This window comes from Bidens hawaiensis, unplaced genomic scaffold, assembly GCF_021521415.1.
Source record: "Bidens hawaiensis isolate Kalapana, Puna unplaced genomic scaffold, B.hawaiensis_p1.1 tig00011894_1, whole genome shotgun sequence".
NCBI lineage: Eukaryota > Viridiplantae > Streptophyta > Magnoliopsida > Asterales > Asteraceae > Bidens > Bidens hawaiensis.
Window position 1 is genome coordinate 255,384 of NW_027491950.1, and position 7,070 is coordinate 262,453.

At 36.8% G+C, this 7,070-nt stretch overlaps 1 pseudogene; it reads right to left on the reverse strand.

Annotated features, from left to right (window-relative positions):
* Positions 1-1,430: 1,430 nt before the first annotated feature.
* LOC143539416 (protein ARABIDILLO 1-like) lies at positions 1,431-5,453 on the reverse strand (annotated as a pseudogene).
* Between the last annotated feature and the right edge of the window lie 1,617 nt (positions 5,454-7,070).

A 7,070-nucleotide genomic window follows, 5' to 3' on the forward strand; every position in this document is an offset into this window, starting at 1 on the left:
CACAAACACATGCCCAAGCAAGTTCATACAACAGGTCCAGATAATAGCTCATATGCCAAGTAAAAATTTATAACCCAAAATAAATACCCACAAGTAAATATGGTTAAAATAACCAAGCCCAAATAAAATAACTAGCCCATAACCAATTTTCAACACAAGATAGGTTAGAAAGAGGCCAAGCCAACACAAACCTTGACCTAGCTACCATATTTCCTAATGTATGCATTTGTCAGCTTCCTCCGTAGTCCGGCGCCGAAAAAATCATTCACCGGAAAAGAGCCGGTGACACCCCAGGTACACAACATCAACGACATCATCCATCTCCTTCATCATCAACCTCCATCTCTAGATACCTTTTCACTACGGATCCCGTATCCTAGACACCACGGCCGCCACCATCTCTAGACCACCGATGACTGGCCACTCTAGCTGGAAAATCGATCTCCAACCGGTCAACTTGAACATTCATCACCTATAATCACCGGTGACCTCACATACCGGAAAATCGATTGCCGGTGACATCCCGCCGCCGGCCGCATTCACCTTTCTAAAACTCACCTTGAATTGGAGAACACAAACACATATACCCAGATCTATAAATCGGCCGTTGAATCCAGATCTACGAAGACGAACTCGATGCACTTTTATTTCTTAACTTTATTTCTAAAGTCTTCAAATTTTCTTTCCAACACTTCAACGGATCTTCAAAAACTTCAACAAATTAACGTCTCGGTTCCGGTTATCGCGAAATTAGAACCCGAATATCAAGAACAAAGTTGAATCAGTTGATTCAAACCCGCTCTGATTCCAATTTTAGGTCCCGAAACCGGATCCGAAACCGGATCCGAAAACGAAGGGTTTTGTTCTTGATAAGTGCTCGAGACGGGTGCGGTATAAACAAACGATCGAACAAATATATAAAGATAATATTGAAGACTCCGTAACCGGTAATAAAAAATTCATAACATTAAACGAACCGATCCCACCCAAGGTGAGCTCCCCTTGAGTGGTTGTTTACACACTAGAAAACACACACATAAATGACAAACATAAGTCCTATTTATAGCTAAACAAAAAAAATATATTTTAGAAGCATTCTTCCGTTGAAGTTGAACGCGTGCACCGAAGCTCTCGTCTCATGTTCGGACTTTTCGACCACATTAATTATTATCTTGACCGTGAATAAATAGTGGGTTTCATATAAATTATGAAATTTGTTGTTAAATTTACTAAAAGATACATTGATTTAAAGTACGCATCAATTATTAATCATTCATCATCAATTGGGTTAATTTTGCTAAAAGAAGAAGATTAAAATTTTCAAGTACAACAAAACTCAAAAACAAACAGACTTTGTAATAAGCATTCAGAACAGAGAAACTGTATTAACTGTGGACATTCAGATTGCCTTCATTACTTTCTAAGTTGATTTATGCTGAAGAATCTGTGTGGTGGTGTTCCAGGTTCCTGAGCACTAACCTTGCAAATATCCTTGCTTCAAGTGGACCCGCAGCTGCAGCGGCGGCATGCCTAAGAGCATGTGGTGCACCCAAGTCTTGCAACAGGTTCACATGTTCGTGTGCATGTCGCCCACCCGGAATAGTAAACTGTAAAATTTATGACTAGCATATGTTAAAAAAAATAATCTATAGTTTTGTTATAAAAAGAGAGGAAACTCGAGTTGGACCTGAAAAAGAGCAAATGCAGCACATGATTTGAGCACCGAATACTTATTACGCAACATGGACAGAAACCGCCCAATTTCAGCTCTGTTGCATCGCAAATCACACGCTTCAGCAATATGGGCAGATTTGGCTGCTTGTGCCAACCGTGCAGAAGCTGAGGATAAAGAGGTAGCAGAAAACGCTTGTCGGTCAACAAAAGTCGACACGAAAGGTTCAATGTAATTCAAGGCTCTTCTCTTTGCAATTTCTATGAGAAAACTGTTAGAAAAGTCTTCTGCTACCCGAGCATAGTCATCCATTCTATGCCCAAGATAACAAAACAATATAGAATATTTGAGCACAAATTAAAATTAACAAAAAAGATATCTCAATTCAAGATAATTAATTACTTAAAGATTTACCTGCCATCACACACGTATGCGAAAACTAAAGCAACCATGAAACGAGCCTTCTTGGACTAGGATGATTTAAGATTATTCAAGGCCATAACGCTCCCATCTTCCACTATTCGCAAAGCGATTCTCGGGTTGAATGCTAGACCCCAAAGGGCCTCAGTGGTAGTCTCTTGGACATCCTGATATTTTATATATAGCAATATTTTATTAATTTATAATTAAGATGATGAATTTAAACTCCTCCTTATTGTTTTCTTGTAACGCCAAAGAATAACAACACATAATAAGAATGAAAAAAGAAAAATCTTGTTTAAAAGTAGTTTTCTCGATCAGTTGAATTTTCTATGAATCTTTCCCACTTACTTCTGTCACAGATTGTGCAAGTCCTATGAGTGCTGCAACGCCCCCGTTTCGTGCAATTGCAATGCTAGTAGAAATAAAACATAATATGATTTATTAGATTTTCTGTAACTGCAAGATAAATCTAAAGATCATACAGAAAGTTTAATGTTGTTTAATGGGTACTAAGTTAGATTATAGTTACAAAGGGAACAAAAGATTGATGCTTTAACTGAAAGTAATAGTTAGGTCATAAGTTACTTTTTAAGATTTTACAGGCGTGTGAAGAGTTAATGTTTGCATGTACCAATTAGCTTCTGAAGCCAATAAGGCCCATAGAGTTCTAGCCACCATCTCTTGAAGATCTGGATTGGCGGCTGTACACGTTCGTGCAACAGAAACCTATAATAATATTCATCGAAAAGACTATATAAATGTAGGATTTTGCATATAATGCTCAATACAAGTTACAACCGTAATGTGCAATAAACAAAGATACCAAAAGTCCAAGTCAAAAGATAAATAAACGTCATACCAAAGTTTCAACACCGCCAGCTAATGCAAACCGTTCTAGGTTTCTGTCATCAACTACTAAATTCGACAACGCTGAAAGTGCTTCTTGGCTGTGGATAAACAGATTAAAAAGTAAGTATTGAATAATCAAAACTCGATAGCATTAATAATCAAAAACCAACCAGACAGCTTCATTTTCGGAATGAAGAAGTAGAACTAGTGCATCAATAGCTCCATCTTCTTGTCCCACTGCAGCATTTAAAGTGTTGCTATCACCATAAGCCGTTAAATTAGCCAATGTTGCAGCTGCCTTTACAATAATAACCACAAAATAAGATATAACATAACACATTAATTAATATCGCCCAAATCAGGTAAAATATCATATCATATCATTACCTGTTCTTGTACACCTTCGTGCTTGCTAAAACGAGCAAGCATTACTAAAGCCTTGATACCACCCGCTGCTGCAACTTCAATGCCACGCTTATCATCGCTTGCCATGTGGGCAAGTGCTCCTGCTGCTCGTTCCTAAAAAGAAAAAAAAACTTTTGATAAACAATTTCCTCATTTGTAACACGTGACATAAAATCAAGACATGTACCATAAGTGCATCACCGCCTCTGGGCCATTTGAAGATTAAGTCGACTAAAGTTTTTATGGCACCGGATTCAGCAATAGCCCCCTTAATCAAGATTATTTGTATTAGTAAATATAAAATAGAAAGTCAAAAGCTTTGAAAATTGAGCAACAAATTAAAGAAAAATTGAGAAACCTTATGCTCATCCCTGTTTGCTAGATTCTGAAGCCCTAAAGCTGCCTCTTCAGCCACCCATCTGTTCATGGATTTGGCTAAGCTTGCAAAAATCATAATGCCGCCACTTGCTGCCACAGAGTTTGCAAATTCTGGATTTTCTGTAAGGTTTGCGAGTGCCTACAAGAAACAATTACTTGATTAGATAGCCATAATTCCATAAATACTCTTTTTTTTATTAGTAAATCAAGAAAGCACAAAAGATTCAACCTTTGTTGCTGCTGATTGAATCCCTTCTTTCCATGATGTTGCAAGACGTAACAGAAGCTCAACACCGCCACCATACATGACAGCACCAGCGCGTGCCACATGAACATTTGCAAGCCCGATAGCAGCCCATTCTTGAACATCTTCTTGAGAACTCTGCAATAGATTGAGTAAAAGAACCGCGAACTTATTAACCTCAGCTAACTGTAAAAGTGCATGTGAAATAATCCATTCAGCCCAAGTCATAAACTCAGCCAAAATCGTGTCTTTCTTCGACCTATTTCTCAAATGCGATAATTCTATAAACTTGTCGTTAAAGAAACCGAGAATCGTTATACCAAGACGATCAGCCTTGGCAATAAGAGTGGTGGCTCCCTCCAATAATGGGCAAAGAAACGCACACAAAACTTTCAAATTTTTTAATGAAGAAATTAACTTCATTGCGACCTCCAAAGCTACGTCAGTTCTCGAAACATCTAAACCTTTTAAATACCGAAGATTACACCAAGATTCATATGCCGAATCCCAGTTTACGTTTGTGGTCCCCGCAATCGACAGAAAACGAAGTGACACGACCTTTCCTAACGCCACTTCATCGATATTTGCACAATCAACAAACGTGATTTCTTGAAGATCCTTGCACTGATCAGCTAATGCAGTTATGGCCTCGGTATTGACATTGGAGATCCCAGAAAGCCTTAGCTTTTTTAGCTTATGGCAGCAATCAGCTATTATAGCTATTCCATCTCCTGTAATCCTTTCACAAAAGTCGGGTCCTAGTTGGATGCTTTCAAGAAGCTTGTGACGGTCCACGACTATTGCAAGAGTTAAATCGGTTATTACTGGACAGTTTTCACCACTTAATTCTCTCAAGTTTTCTGCCTCAAGGTTACTTAGGATATAGGTATCAACCGACCCTCTAAATCGAAGTTTTTGTACATGTGAGCAATGAGCACCTTGAGGCTGCATTTTGCTCCAACGGAGATCTAATGATTGCCATAGACTTGGTGAAGATCCAAGAAATCTCCAGCTTTTGCATGTTGATGACAAATTAGCTCGATCTTGATAATTCAAACAAGCAAAAACCTTAATTATAATGTCATCGGCAATCTATTCCAGTCAACAACTCCATCTTCTTTCACTTTCAAACATTCTGCAGCCTCCATTTCGGGTTGATTTGATAAATCCAACTTTTGGGTTCTTTTTCTGACCCTACGATTCATCTTTCAACAAAGATTTTACACAGAAATATACACTAAAGATTTCAACAACAAAAACCCTTGAACCAATTTACAAAAAAACACCCAAAATTGAAACTCAAAATCATCAACAATTCACAACATACAATGGCACCAAATTATGCATAAAAGAATGCCATATGATCGAACTGAACTAATGCGGGTACACAAAACCATAAGCGCATTCATTAAGCAGATATCAGATCTTACGACACATCACAAACCTGTTTAGGGTTTTGCATCAAAACTTATAATTTGCAACACCGATCAAGAAGCAATAGCTTTAGAAGATCGGATTGATATCAAGAAGCTGAAAATGGTGCGCAACCTTATGAGGGTTTTTGATCAAAACCTATAACTTGCAGCACCGATTACCGATAAAGAAATAAGAAGCCTTTAGAAGATCGAATCGAGTTCAAGAAGCTGAAAATGATGTGGTTTAGAGAGAGAAGGAGTGGTGTGAAGGGGTTGATACGGTGCAGAGAGAGAGAGAGAGAGAGCGAGAGAGAGAGAGAGAGAGAGAATGAATACAACAACATCAAACGAAAGCTGGTGAATTTAGCAAACTTGATGAGGGTTTCGATCAAAACATATAGATGATTGAAACGAGTTAGTGAAGCTGAAAGTGGTGTAGTTTAGAGAGAAAAAGAGCGGTGCGAATGAAAGAGGTGGATACGGTGTAGAGAGAGAGAGAGAATGAAAGTGTGAGGTAGGGTAGGAGAGAATCTAGGTATTTAATAGTGTCAGATGAGAATGAGAAGCAAAAACATAAAAAGATCCAACATGGGCTTTTGTACTTTCATTCATAACAACATTCGTTTTGTTTTCCAACCTGTTTTTTTTTAAATGAAAACAATTTGTAAATTTGTTTTTTCAATGGATTATAAATTTGTAATATATATATATATATATATATAGAGAGAGAGAGAGAGAGTTAGGTTCAAATAAGAAGTTTGATTTTCTTAATAAGGCTAGGAAGGAGGGTATTTTAGTCTAACACCTTAATATCAAAACTTACTTACTTTAATCTTAAAACCCATTTACATTAATTTCAAAAATCCACTTACATAAAACCCAATTACATCTTCATTCATCTCCTACAACCACCACCACTCCACCGCCCACTGCAACCACAACCGTTACCCACCGCCACCACCTCGTCGGAAAAGTCCGAAAAAACACAATGGAAAACACTATGAAAAACACAATGGAAAAAAAACACTATGAAAAAAAAACACAATGATAAAAACACAATAAAAAATACAATTGCATGGCACAATGTAAAAAAAACAATGAAAAGAAAAAAACACAATGAAAAATACTATTGTATAACACAATTTTGTAAAACACAATTTGTAAAAAATCCACTAATTTTTTTTAATTTTTATATTACAATATGGTACTCATATAAAAGATAAAAAGACACTCGTTATTATGGTGAAATTGTTTTTCAATAAAAACGTCGTAAAAAAAGTTATAGACGTTTTAAAATGATGGGGGAATTTGGCATGTGCCTTGCATGTGGAGAGAGAAAGTCAATAAATGTATTCCTTTTATGTCTTTTACCTTGTGTTCACACTTGATTTCTCCCTAAACTAATCTCAACCCTCCAAGTTCAAAATCAATAGACAAGATTACTTTTTATCCTTCCTACAAAAACTATACTTCCTATTATAACCTAACCCTATATATATATATTTGGAAAGATATTATTAATATCTGATTTTTTTATCGAAATGAGAAACAAAAGCAACGTTCCTGTTTTGAAAGGTGTTAGGCCCTATTTTTATATTAATCCTTTTGTATTGTCGTATTAGTTTACGTTTCTATATAATTGACTTTTGTATCGCTTGTATTTTTGGGCCTAATGTCACTTATA